Source organism: Apium graveolens, chromosome 11 (assembly GCF_009905375.1).
Source record: "Apium graveolens cultivar Ventura chromosome 11, ASM990537v1, whole genome shotgun sequence".
Classification (NCBI taxonomy): Eukaryota; Viridiplantae; Streptophyta; class Magnoliopsida; order Apiales; family Apiaceae; genus Apium; species Apium graveolens.
The window spans coordinates 95,500,302-95,515,615 of NC_133657.1; the positions used below are offsets into that span (position 1 = coordinate 95,500,302).

General features: G+C 38.7%; 1 non-coding gene across 1 annotated transcript; it reads left to right on the top strand.

Annotated features, from left to right (window-relative positions):
* The first annotated feature begins 10,058 nt into the window (after positions 1 to 10,058).
* Positions 10,059 to 10,165, top strand: LOC141699314 (small nucleolar RNA R71). The gene has a single exon (XR_012565786.1). It is a non-coding gene; the product is annotated as a small nucleolar RNA R71 (small nucleolar RNA).
* The last annotated feature ends 5,149 nt before the right edge of the window (positions 10,166 to 15,314 follow it).

Below are 15,314 nucleotides of genomic sequence, written 5' to 3' on the forward strand. Positions count from 1 at the left end.
AGAATACCGAGGCAATGGACTAGGCTCCCATGAGCTTCACACGCTCCAGGTCCTGGCCGGCCACAACATCGTTGAAATCCTTTGGAGTAATGGAATGATTGGATAAATCCCAATCATGCTTTGTGAAACCTAGCACGGTATCCCCCCAAACGAAATCCCCAAAGAGGCTGAAATGAGCCCGTGGGAGTAAGAGCGGGTGTGGCAGGGATTTCAGTACCCCCTGAAGAAGCCTCCACCATGGCTCCTTGTGCTTCTTCAGGAAGCTAGGTTCTGTAGCTTTTCCCCGAGGATCCAATCCAGCAAGCCGGGCCTTTTTTATCCTGGTTGTTTCCTCTACCACTAGCATGAAGGAGTAGTTTATCTCCCGAGCCTCTAAAAAAGAAGCATAAACAAGGAATAAGTTATGTTGATGTTAGGGCTGAAACACGCGCTAATATTCATGCAAGTATACGCGATCGTAAGTAATATAGAAAAAATTCAAGTTTGTTCCCACAGGGATTGGTTTAGGTTAATTTCAATCAATGTATTTATGGAACACTAGTATGGTTATTATCCAATGCTAAGACGAATAACAAATTGAGGTTGTTTAACTAAGATTAACTAAGAGATTATACTAAGAACATAAACTAGGAGATTAAAGAGAGTTGAATAATATATGGCAAAAACATGGGATTCTAACTTCATTAAATAATTAATTCAATAGCCTTTTCGTTCTTAACATTAGCATGTAATGGTGATGACACTAATAAGATAACACGAAACTGATAAGCGCCAACTTTCATTGTACGAATACCATACTACCATACATCCACAAAAGAGATAGAAGCTGAATAGACACCAATTATATTGAGACCCTATATGTCTATAAAATTTGACAACATAACGGTTTAATGCACAAGTTATCTATCGTTATTACATAGGGCAAGTAAGATGGTTAAAATTACCTACGAATCATGCATAACACTTACATGAACCTATGCTAGCATGGTAAGTTCTAAACCCTTAAATTCACTTTCGCTTCATTAAAGATTCACACACTATCTTGTAAGTTCATGACGCTCATAAGACGAATAAGCATAACCAAAACTAGGTTATCATACAATCACCACACACTAAGGCATCGAAACGAATTAACTAAAGAAATCCATAAATAAATCCGTTAGAACCCCATGATAACGATTAGCCAATAATCGGACTCATCATCAACGTGGGTTCCGATAAAAGCATGGTATAATAAACGTAGTGAGGACTTACTACCAGACATCCACAAAAGAGATAAACGCCAACTTTCATTGTACGAATACCATACTACCAGACATCCACAAAAGAGATAGAAGCTGAATAGACACCAATTATATTGAGACCCTATATGTCTATAGAATTTGACAACATAACGGTTTAATGCACAAGTTCTCTATCATGATTACATAGAGCAAGTAAGATGGTTAAAATTATCTACGAATCATGCATAACAAATACATGAACCTATACTAGCATAGCAAGTTCTAAACCCATAAATTCACTTTCGCTTTATTAAGAATTAACACGCTATCTTATAAGTTCGTGACGCTCATAAGATTAATAAGCACAACCAATACTAGGTTATCATATAATCACCACACACTAAGGCATCGAAACAAATTAACTAAAGAAATCCATAAATAAATCTGCTAGAACCCCACGATAATGATTAGCCCATGATCGGACTCATCATCAACGTGGATATCAATGAAAGCATGGTATAATAAACATAGACTTTATACTGAATAAATAATTAAACCAAGTATGACACAAGAGTATAGGTTCAAGAATTAGAAAACTAGCACCCAACATTAGAATTTAAACAGAGAATCACAAGTTGAAACTAGATCTTCTTCGCCTTGGTTGAGATTGTGTTCTTCGGTCTTCTTACGCCTTCTGCTCTTGCTCCGGTACGTCTCCTTATTAAAAAATGAACATAAGTTATGTTTATATAGCATCTCATGCAGAGTAGAAGTCTTCTGGATCAAAATCAGAATAGAAACAAAATTTTCCTTTCACGACCTGACGCGACCACGCGCTGCTTTAGCGAGGGCGAGCTGACAATCTGCCTTCCCGGCGCGGCCGCGCGCTTGACCAGCGCGGGTGCATCGTACATCTAGAAAAATTTCCTGAATTCTTCCTTTCTTGTTTATTTGAGTTGGTCTTCCACAAGCTTTTATTCTGGACACCATCCTAACACCAAATTAGCACTAAAACCATGCTAATTCACCTGATTACCTGGAAAATGCCTGTAATGAAAAAACACGTAAAAACACCAATAACTTCAGTACAAAACACTAATTCAAAGCTTTACGGAGCGTAATAAAGTGTCATAAATGCCACTCAACATACCCCCAAACTTGAATCAATGCTTGTCCTCAAGCATAAACAGACTCAAAGAACAAGAAAGAAAAATACATGAATACAAACTATATGAATGCAACGATCCCCATAGAATAACTAAACCAATCAACAAACAACATCTCAACAAATGCAGTTATTCGCATAAAGATCAATCAAACCCCACAAACCAACCTACAAACCAGAGACGTGTGTGTGTGTGTGTGCAAATGCTTACAGATATACCATAGCAACTAGATCAATAATAATGACTCACTACTCATCAAAGCAATCGCAAGATTATAGATAAAATAAAAGCTATACTTAAAATAACTTATAACACTTCAATTCTTATATCGGAGTTTTACATGGATTCATGCTTTTATTCACAACAAAATAACACAAGTATGCTTATTTGACCGTGCAATGAGTGAGGTCCACAAAAGACTTATACAATAGTACCCATGTAGCGAGCGTTAGGTTAGCGGATCCCAGACTATAAAAGCCTTAGGTCACTAGGCACAAAGTCCCCTAAGAACTTAATAAGTCGAGTACGAAAGAGCCCACTAGTGATCAATTATACATAACACTTATATATTTCTTTTTTTCTTTTTTTCTCTATTTTTTTTCTTTTTTCACATTTCTGAACGAATGCATCTCGCTCCATCTGGTTCAACCCTAGAGTACTCATATAAATATAAGCCGACTACTAGCCATTTGACGCCTAGCCACAAAAACTAGCAATGAAATCCAATTTTCCCCAATTTTTAAATATCCATATTAATTTATTATTAAGAGAATATCCTAAATTCTAAATATAAACAAGCGATTAAACCTCGAGAAATAAATAAACCATGACCACGATCTAGCACTCAAGCAACCTATAAGACTTAGTGAAATAAAATTGTCTCTAGCATGCAAATCAATTCGATAAGACTTAACATCACTAAGTACGACATCAATACACTAGCATCAATATCACAAATCAATCGGAAAAATCATCTAAGGGATCATGTTATTATGCAAATGCATGAAACTATATGAACGAACTATAATAAAAAAAATTACAAAAAAACTACTACATGGCAAATATGTAACTATATGCGCTAAATTATCTTGAATATGCAAACTATATGCGAATCACACAAAACATATTCCTTCAACTACTACCCCCAAACTTAAAATTTTCACTATCCTTAGTGAAGGTAATAGTAAGGAATCAGGCATACCTACTCTGAATCAGAATCATCACCCTCAAGGGGTGGAGTGTTAGGAGTGTCTAGAGGTAGATACACGAAGTCCTCACCAAATACTGGCCACTGGATGTCAACACCTGTGGCTCTGAAAGCAGTCCCTAACTCCTGGGTGAGATCATGTGCAAACCTGCTATGAATGTCATGCATAACATCCATCCTCCTCGCTAGACGCCTATACTGTGTCATGCTTAAAGCAAGTTCAACATCTGCTCCTGCTTCCTCCTGCTCCTTCTACGACGGACCAGCTTCTGCACCCAACTCAGCTCTCCAAGCTACCTTGCTTGCCTGCACCGTACCGCCATCATATGCATGAGGAGCTGGCCGTCCACCTGGCAGAGGGTCATAAGAATAACCAGACCCCTTAGGATCGGGCTTCCCACCATACCACTTTGTCATGTTCAACAGTGTAGAACTGTCGATAGGAGCACTGGGAAGCTACAGCTACTCATGTGCGAGCCAATGAACACCAGCTGCCCCGCACAGCTTCGTCACAATGGATACATAGGGTATAGAACCCGTAGTACCTCCTCGCAAAAATCTCAGAATCCCTTGGTGAATAACCATACCAAGGTCCACATAGTCGCCCTGAAATATACCCCACAACAGACGAGCACGCTCCACAGTATCTCATGTATATGAGATGATGGCATGATGTTAGCACAGATAAAAGAGTTCCAAGCACGTGCAAACCTGTTCATGCATTAAGCAGGAAACATGGAGTAATCAGTTGTGCCCCTCTTGAACTTCCAGTGAGTCTCAGGCACACACAGAGTAGCAACTATCAAATCCAAGTTAAACTCCACCGGAGTCTTATCATTTCAAGTATCCTGCCCGGGCTTCCTTGCGGGATGCTCAATCACCCTCCTTATCGCCTCAGCACTATACTCCACCGTCATCCCCCGAACCACAGTGAAACCATTCTTCTCCGCCTTCGCATTAGCATAGAACTCACGAACCACACTCATGGGCACAACAGCGGGTGCCTCACAAAAAGTAACCCAGCTCATCTCTAAGATCATCTCCAACAACTTACCATATTTCCATGATGGCAGAAAACCACGCTCCTTGGATATAGGCTTTGAGAGAAGCCTTATATACTCCGCTTCAGCCTTGGGAGTTGAAAACCTTGGCCTCACACCACCTGCACTCGAAGAATCAGTGATGTTGTTGCTTACTTGAGTTCTCTATCTCTTGGGTGCCATTGGAATTGAACAAGAGAGAATAAAAGATAAGTGTTTGAGGGAGAATTGTGTTTGAGAATTTGAGAAGTGATGGAGAAGTTTGTGTATAAGTGTATGTATATATAGAAGGTTGGAAGAGAATTAGATATAAAATAGAAGTGGGAATTGATTATGGGAATTGTGGGAATAATAGGTTTGATTTGGAGAGGGAAATTTGGGCTGTGGAAGAGTAAGAATCGGGTGGAAATTGATTTTCTATTAAAAACCCCGATTTTATCTTCAAAACTTCTATTTATTTTTTTCGGAAACAGGGACCCGGCGCGGGCGCACTCACTTTCTGCCAAATTAGCACAGGCGCGCTCGGTTTCTGGAATTCCAGCGCGGCCGTGCGCCAGATCAGCGCGGCCGCGCTCAACTTCTGAAGTTGGCCCTGAAATTTCTATTTTTCTGATTTTTTTTTGTGTTTTTCTCTTGTCTTCTTGCTTCCTCTACCTGACTAATGTACAACAAACTTGGGTTGCCTCCCAATAAGCGCTTGGTTTACGTTGTTAGCTTGACGTAGAATCTCGAGATCAAACAGACAATAAAACGGCACTAACCACTTCGCGGTTTTCAATGTCACCATAGTAATGCTTCAACCACTGACCATTTACCTTGAATGCTTGGCCCGGATCATTCTCAAAAATTTCCACCGCTCCATGAGGAAACAAAGTTTTGATTGTGAAGGGCCCTGACCATCTCGACTTCAATTTTCCAGGGAAAAGACGGAGACGAGACTTAAACAATAGAACTTGTTGTCCCAGCACAAATGACTTGAGCACTAGACCCCTATCGTGCCACCTCTTGAATTTCTCCTTATACACTTTGTTGTTTTCATAAGCTTGAAGCCGAAACTCATCGAGTTCATTGATTGAATCATCCTCTTCTTCCCAGCTGTATCCAAATCAAGATTCAACTTCTTCAAAGCCCAATATGCTCTATGCTCGAGCTTCACAGGCAAATGACACCCCTTACCATAAACCAACTGAAATGGTGACATTCCCAATTGAGTCTTGTATGCGGTTCTATACGCACAAACAACTTCATCAAGCTTTAAAGACCAATCTTTCCTTGATGGAAACACAACTTTCTCTAAAATGCGCTTGATCTCTCTATTAGATACCTCAGCTTGACCATTCGTCTGATGATGATAAGCCGTAATAATGCGATGATTTACATTATACCTTTGCATCATAGTAGTGAACTTGTGATTGCAAAAATGTGACCCCTCATCACTGATTTTGACTCTTGGAGTTCCAAATCTTGTGAATATCTGCTTATGAAGACAGTTAAGCACTACCTTCGCATCATTTGTTGGCAACGCCTTGACTTCAACCCATTTCGAGACATAATCGGCCACCAACAAGATATACTAATTGGTACAAGATGAGACAAATGGCCCCATGAGGTCTATTCCCAAAATATCGAAGACTTCAACTTCAAAAGCACATTAAGAGGCATCTCATCCCTCTTGGACATATTACCCACACGTTGACATCGATTACATTTCAAAACAAACTAATGAGCATCTTTAAACAAGGTTGGCCAAAAGAAACCTGCTTGAAGAATACGAGCTGCTTTCTTTTCTCCACCATAATATCCTCCATAAGCTATTGAGTGACAATCTCTCAAGATCCCCCCCCGGTTTCACTGTAAGGAATACATCTCCTGATGATTTGGTCAGCTCCTTTTTAAAAAAGAAATGGCTAATCCCACAAATACCACTTCACTTCATGCAGAAAATTCTTCCTTTGAGCGTACGAAAAGTCGGGAGGCATGATATTACTCACAAGGTAGTTCACAATATCTGTAAACCATGATTCTTCCTCTTGCACTCCAAATAGCTGCTCATCAGGAAAAGACTCATTTATCAATGTCGTGTCCAGTGAAGTTGCACTTGGATCCTCTAAAAAAGAGAGATGATCAGTGACTTGATTCTCAGTACCCTTTTCTATCCTTGATCTCTAACTCAAATTTCTGAAGCAAAAGAAACCATCTAATCAATATAGGCTTCGTGTCCTTCTTCGAGACGAGATAACGAATTGCAGTGTGATAAGTGAAAACTATCACTTTAGTCCCAAGTAGATAAGATCAAAATTTCTCAAAACCATAGACAATAGCCAAAAGTTCATTCTCCGTAGTAGTATAATTCAGTTGAACACCATTTAAGGTCTTACTAGTATAGTAGAACATATGAAATATGTTATATTTTCTCTGCCCAAGAACTATTCCAACTGCATAGTCACTTGCATCGTACATCATCTCAAAAGTTTCATTCCAATCAGGTGCAGTTATGACAGGTGTCATGATTAAACTCTTTTTCAAAGTCTCAAAAGCGGCAAGTCACTCGTCATCAAACTTGAAAGGGACATCTTTCTCTAGCAAACTGCACAATGGCTTCGAAATCTTAGAGAAGTCCTTGATGAAATACCTATAGAAACCCGCATGACCAAGAAAACTGCGAATTCCCTTTATAGAAATAGGTGGGGGAAGATTTTCAATGACCCCCACTTTGGCTTTGTCCACCTCAAGACTGTTACTAGAGACCTTGTGCCCAAGAATAATGCCCTGTCGCACCATAAAGTGACATTTTTTCCAATTGAGAACCAGATTGGTCTCAACACACCTCTTGAGAACATTTCCAATATTCTGCAAGCACTCATCAAAAGAATCTCCAAACATAGAGAAGTCGTCCATGAACACCTCCACATTCTGGCCAATCATATCAGAAAAGATGGCCATCATACATCTCTGAAATATGGCTGGTGTACCACACAGATGAAAAGAAACCCATCTGAAGGTGAAGGTACCAAATGGACATGTGAAGGTAGTCTTCTCCTAATCCTCTGGAGTGATACAAATTTGATTATAACTCGAATAGCCATCCAGAAGATAGTAGTACTCGTGACCAGCCAACCTGTCGAGCATCTGGTCAATAAAAGGCAGAGGGAAGTGATCCTTCCAAGTGGCCTTGCTCAGCTTCCTGTAGTTCATACAAACTCTCCATCCCATGACTGTTCGAGTAGGGATGAGCTCATTCTTCTCATTAGCAAGAACGGTGATACCTCCTTTCTTAGGTACACACTGTACTTGACTCACCCAAGAACTGTCAGAAATGGGATAGACAATCCCTGCATCTGGCCACTTAAGAATTTCCTTCTTCACAACTTCCTTCATGATCGGATTTAGCCTTCTCTTTTGCTCAACAGTAGGCTTTCTACCTTCCTCTAGCAGAATTTTATGCATGCAATAGGAAGGGCTGATTCCCTTAATAACTGCTATGGTCCAACCGATTGCTAATTTGAACTCTCTTAGAATCCTTAAGAGTTTTTCCTCATCACTTCCTGAAAGGTCAGATGTAATAATCACAGGCAGAGTAGATGCATCACCTAAAAAAGCATACCTCAAATGTTTAGGTAAAGGCTTAAGCTCAAGAGGAGTAGGAGCTTCCTCAATAGATGGCTTGAGGCATTTTGGAGATTTGTTCAGCTCCTCCATCCCAAGAGATTGAAAAGGCATATCCAACTTCCGCTTCCAAGTAGAAGCATTCAAATATTACAATTGCTCATCACCTTCATCATCTTAACTATCTGAATTTCCAAACAAGCCTTCTCTAAGGCATCAGGCCTTAGCAATTGATCAAGTTCTGATGTAACCACAGAATCGACCAACTCCACCTTTAAGCATTCCTCATTTTTCGTAGGAAACTTCATAGCATTGAACACATTAAAAGTTACATCCTGATCCAGCACTTGCATTGTAAGCTCACCCTTCTGTACATCTATCAAGGTATGGTCAGTAGCCAAGAAAGGTCTTCCCAAGATTATGGGAATCTTCTTATCCTCCTCCAAGTCAAGAATTACGAAATCAGCAGGGAAGATGAGTTTATCAACCTTGACCAAGACATCCTCCACAATTCCACGTGGGTATGTAATAGAGCGATCGGCTAACTATAAGGTCATATATGTTAGCTTTGGATCAGGTAAGTCCAACTTCTTGAAGATTGAAAAAGGCATCAGATTGATGCTAGCTCCCAAGTCACATAAGCATTTGTCGAATGACACTTTTCTAATAGTGCACGGAATAGTGAAGCTTCCCGGATCTTTTAGCTTAGGAGGCAACTTCTGTTGCAGCACAGCACTGCATTCCTCCGTGAGAGCAATAGTCTCTAAGTCATCAAGCTTCACTTTCTGAGAGAGAATAAATTTCATAAACTTTGCATAACTAGGCATCTTCTCAAGAGCTTCAGCAAAAGGTATATTGATATGAAGTTTCTTGAACACCTCCAAAAACTTCTCAAATTGCTTATCCAGCTTTTTCTTCTACAGCAACTTAGGAAAAGGCGGTGGAGGATAGATCTGTTTCTCCCCTGTATTACCCTCATGAGGAGGGTTCTCAACAGTAGTCTTCCTTGGTTCCACTTCCGCTTCCTGCTGCTCTACTTCTTTAACTACAGCTTCTACATCCGAAACTTGAGTTTGTTCGGGATTTACAACCTTGCTTCCCTCTTTCCTAGAACTTCAGTGTCACCAGGTAGTGTACCAGGTTGACAATTTAGCAAGGCATTGGAAATTTGTCCAATTTGATTTTCCAAGATCTTGATAGAAACCGCTTGGATTTTGCACATAAGCTTTAACTCCTCCAATTCAGATTTTTTATTAGCTTGTTGCATCTGGAGTTGTTGTCTTGGTGCATATTGAGGTTGCTGAAAACTAGGGGGTTGTACTGCTTTGCTGAATACTGTTAGTAAGGCTGTTGAACCGCATTCTGAGTGTTACTTTAGCTGAAATTAGGATGATTGTGGTTGTTAGGATGATAGGTGGCTGGCACAGGTTGTTGCGACCTCTGAAAGTTGCTCACGAACTGAGCTGATTCACTAGAAATAACACACTGATTAATCTCATGGGCACCAACACAAAGCTCACAAACACTAGTGATTTGATTAACTCCATAATTAGCCAAAATGTCCACTTTCATAGTCAAAGCCTTAAGTTGGGCAGCTATAGCAGTTGTTGCATCCAACTCCAGAATTCCTGCTAGTTTTCCCTGAGTTAGTCTCTGAGAAGGATTCTGGTATTCATTAGAAGCCATCAGTTCGATCAATTCATAAGCTTTATTGTAGCTCTTAGCCCACAAGGCTTCTACTGATACTACATCGAGCATGGGTCTATAAGTAGCACCCAATACATTATAAAAATAGTTTATAATCATCCAATCAGGCATGCCATGGTGCGGGAATTTCCTTAGCATCTCCCTATATCGATCCCTAGCCTCACACAGAGATTCTCCAGTTTGTTGTGCAAACTGAGTAAGAGCATTTCTGATTGTAGCAGTCTTCGCCATAGGGAATAATTTAGTAAGAAACTTTTGAGCAAGATCTTCCCAAGTAGTAATCGAACCAGCTGGTAAAGAGCGTAACCATCACTTTGCTTTATCCTTTAGAGAGAATGGGAAGAGTCGCAGCTTGATAACATCTTCAGTCACCCCATTGAACTTTAAAGGGTCGTAGATCTCGATGAAATCCCTGATGTGCATGTTGGGGTGTTCTGTAGGAGAACCCCCAAACTGAACTGAGTTCTGTATCATCTGAATCATGCTCGAGTTGATCTCAAAAATGTTAGACGAGATGGCTGGTCTGATGATGCTTGACTGAATATCATTGATCTTAGGCTGAGAATAGTCCATCAAAGCCTTAGGAATTTTTTCTTGATCTCCCATCACTACTAAAGCTGGTTCCTTAACTTTCTCTTCTTCTTCTACTTTCTCTTTGCCCTCAAAAACTTCCCTTCAAACCACTATAGCTTGTTAGGAATATATTGTGTACTTGTTGATAAGATAAATAAAACACCTTAGTAGATTTAACTTAGTGAACTTGTAGCTTTCTACGGATGATCACTTTCACTATCCGTTGAAAGAGTAGCTTATGTAAAATAAGTTTAGTAGCACATTTCTACATACTTGTATGAACTTAGTGAACTACATTTATGAGAAATGTTTAAGTCATGTTGACTACTAGATTGATATCCTAGATAGGTTGTTAAATTATAAATAGATGATGCTTTGTAATCTTGTATAAGTGAAGTAGAGTTAACTGTCAAGAAAATAGTCTCAACGGATGTTTCACTAAGCCTCGACGGATGTTTATTCAAGCTTCAACGGATGCTCAGATAAAGCCTCAACGGATGATCAACCAAAGTATCAACGGATGATCAACTACAACTTCAACGGATGTTCAAATTCAAAAGAGTAGTTGATAGTGACTTGACAGTCACATGCATTGATTGTATGCAAAAGGAATGTGGCAGCCTAATTACTGGTTTCAGAGAACAAAGAAGCATTACCATTTTCATGCAATTAAGAAGATATTCAAAGATGCTAAAATAGAGTAATGAAGTAGCATTGAGTTAGACTAGATATAGTTTTGTTTCATTATCTTGTCTTACTAAAATGAAAATTTGTGATACATAAACCAAGTGTAGCAAGCAGAACAACTACCAAGAAAGCATAATTTTCAGAGAGATAGATAAAGCTGTATTTGTTAAGAATTTCTCTATAGTTTTGTTTGTTCAACTTGTAAAGCAGCTGTGAGCTATTCAAAACTTCACAGAGTTCTCAATCTGATATATATATATATATATCTGGTGGATACTTTCAAATCCACCAGAAAGTTTTAAAGCCTTGTGTTTTATAACTTAGTGCTTTGATTTCTATTATCTTTATATTCCGCATTACTGCAAATCAAACACTGTTATATGTATTAAGTTAAAACAATTTTAAAATCAGAAAAGAAGCCAGAATTATATTCAACCCCCCCCTTTGGTAATTCTTGTTATTTTGTTAGGGAATAGCAATTGGTATCAAAGCAAGCTCCTGAAGTACAAAGAGTGTAAAGATCACAACAATCAACAAGATGTACAAAAAGGATGTTGGAGTTAAAATTCCATTTCTGGACAAAGACAACTATCACCACTGGAAGGTGAAGATGCACCTACATCTTCTTTCTCAAGATGAAGCTTATGTGGATTGCATTGAAAGAAGTCCTCATGTCCCTGTGATAGCTGCTACAGGGAATGAACCATCAGTTCCAAAACCTAGGCATGAATGGTCTGATCCTGACATTGAACAAGTTAGGAAAGATAAGAAAGCCATGAACATATTGTTTAATGGTGTTGATAGTGATATGTTTGATAACATCATTAACTGTAAAACAGCCAAAGAGGTTTGGGACACAATACAGATCATTTGTGATGGTACTGAGCAAGTGAGGGAAAATAAGATGTAGCTTCTGATTCAGCAATATGAGCATTTTCACTGTGAAGAAAGTGAGTCCCTCACTGATATATTTAGTAGATTCAAAAGCTACTAAATGCTAGGAAGTTCCATGGAAGAGTCTATCAAATAAAAGACTCTAACCTCAAGTTCCTTAGATCTCTCCCAAAGGAGTGGAAGCCAATGATAGTCTCATTGAGAAATTCACAGAATTACAAGGAGTTCACCTTGGAGAGACTGCATGGCATACTGAAAACCTATGAGCTTCAAATAGAGCAAGATGAAAGGATGGAGAAAGGAAAGAAAAAGGGGGGATCCATTGCACTTGTTGCTGAGTTGGAAAAGGAGAAACAAATGAAGGTGGAAGTTGTGGAATCTACATCAAAGGTCTGTGAAATCAAGGGTAAAGGGATGGTAGATGAAAATGAAGATCAGTTGAGCCAAGATGACATGGATATTAATGAGCATCTAGCATTTTTATCCAGGAGATTTTCCAAGCTCAAATTCAAGAATAATTTTGGAGCAGCCAAGCGAAACAGAAACATGGTTGATAAGTCAAATTTCAAGTGTTTCAAATATGGCTTAGCAGGTCATTTTGCTAGTGAGTGTAGAAAGTCTGATTCCAGCAAAAACAAATTTGAGCCTGTTGATTATAAGCAGATATACTTTGTGTTGCTCAAGCAAAAGGAAAGGGCTTTTATTATACAAGAAAATGATTGGGTTGCAGATGGATTGGATGATGATGAAGAAACAAGCTATGTCAATCTAGCCCTAATGGCCAAATCAGATGAAACAGAGACCAGTTCATTAAGCAATCAGGTAATCACAACTAACCTAGCACATTTATCTAAAGATGAGTGTAATGATGCAATAAATGACATGTCTACTAAATTATACCACCATGTTACACTTAAGTCCCTCACTAAGGAAAATGCTAAAATTAAAGAAAACAATTTGTTTTTAAGTGAGAGGAATAATGTGCTAGAGTCTCAATTTATTGAATTTGAAAAATTGAGGATTGAGTGTAAAATTGCTAAGGATGAATTAACCGAGTCCTTGAAGAAAGAAGAGATTTTAAAGAAGCAGCTTAAATGAGAACATGAAGTGATTAAGGCATGGAAATCATCTAGAGATGTTCATGCTCAAATCCCTAAAGTTCAAGGTATTGAGTCCTTTTGTGATGCAGCCTCGAAGAAGAGTAAAGAGAAACTTGAGTCCAATTTGGTTGAAGGATTGTCAATAGATGTGGATTCAACAGATGATGAGAGTTATCCGTCGAAAGACCCAATGGATTATCCGTCGAAAGACAAGGAACCACATTTGTTGACTGAGAAAAGGCCAGTTATCAAAGCTAAGCTAGCTAAGTTAAATGAGAAATATGGATCAGTTTCTAAAAACTTTGTTCCAGGAGAATCAAGTCAAGTAATAAAAGAAAAGAGAGTTAATGCTGGGCATCTGTCTATCAAGCAATTGAATGACAGATTAGAAAAGATTAAGGTTAAAACAGAAACTAAAAGAAAAAATAATAGAAATGGAAAGGTAGGGATTAACAAATATAACAACTACACACCTGATAAATATGCACCAAGAAAAAATTTTGTTAAGCGTGGTGGTGTTAATCATTTGTCTGTTAATTGCAAGCTTGCTATGCCGACTTCCATGTCTGCACCTTCTTCTTTTTCCAACATAACTGTCATGCCTTCCATGTCTATGAATCCTATGTCAGCTCAGAATATGAATGCACAATTTGCTAATATGCCATTTGCACCTAATCCTTATTATGCTACATTTAGTGTGCCTCAAATGCCATTTAGGATGCCTTACTGGAATAACATGTTTTCTAATAGCTTGCCTTTTCATGTAAACCAAAATATGCATGATAATTATGTTTCAATGACTGGTTTCAAAGGTCCAACTCAATTGACTAAGGATGAATCTGAAATACCTAAGAGAAATGAGGTCAAACCTAAGAAACCAAAGAAAAAGGCTAACAAGGCAGGACCCAAGGAAACTTGGGTACCAAAATCAACTTGATTTGGTTTTGATGTGTGTTGGGAAACAGAAAGAATCTTTGGTATCTAGACAGTGGTTGCTCAAGGCACATCACTGGAGATTCTACTCTACTCACTAAGTTCAAGGAAAGAGCTGGCCCAAGTATTACTTTTGGAGATGACAACAAAGGTTATACTTTGGGATATGGCTTGATTTCAAAGGATAATGTCATCATTGAAGAAATTGACTTAGTGGATGGACTCAAGCACAATTTGTTGAGTATCAGCCATCTTTGTGATAAGGGCAACTCAGTCACCTTTAATTCAGAAGCGTGTGTTGTGACCAACAAAAAGAGAAACAAAGTGGTTCTCACTGGAGTGAGAAAAGGAAGTCTGTAGTTAGCTAATTTCAACTCATCAAATGTAGAATCAGTAACTTGTCTTCTCAGCAAAGCAAGTCAAGATGAAAGTTGGCTATGGCACAAGAAGCTGTCACATCTACACTTCAAGACAATGAATGAGCTAGTCAAGAAAGAATTAGTTAGAGGTATTCCTCAAGTGGAGTTTACTAAGGATGGACTATGTGATGCCTGCCAGAAAGGGAAGTAGATTAAAGCATCATTCAGAAAGAAGCTTGATTCAGAAATTGAAGAACCTTTGCAACTGTTGCACATGGATTTGTTTGGACCAGTCAATGTGTTATTCATCTCAATGAAGAGATATTGCCAAGTAATTATGGATGATTTCTCAAAGTTCTCTTGGACATATTTTCTAAAGTCTAAAGATGAGGCTAGTGAAATCATCATCAATCACATAAGGCAAGTAAACAATCATCCTGACTTCAAAGTAAGAAGAATTAGGAGTGACAATGGAACTGAGTTCAAGAATTCTGTGATGAGATCATTTTATGAAAAGAATGGGATTATGCATGAGTTTTCTGCAGCTAGAACCCCACAAAAAAATGGAGTAGTGGAAAGGAAAAATAGATCTCTTATTGAAGCTGCAAGGACAATGCTTGAAGAATCAAAGTTACCAACATATTTTTGGGCTAAAGCTGTGAATACTGCATGCTACACTCAGAATATTTCTTTGATTAATCAAGCCAAATGCATGACTCCTTATCAGTTGTTCAAGAATAGGAAGCCAACTCTAAATTTCTTACATGTCTTTGGTTGTAAATGCTACATCTTAAGAAATCAAACTGATCAACATGGAAA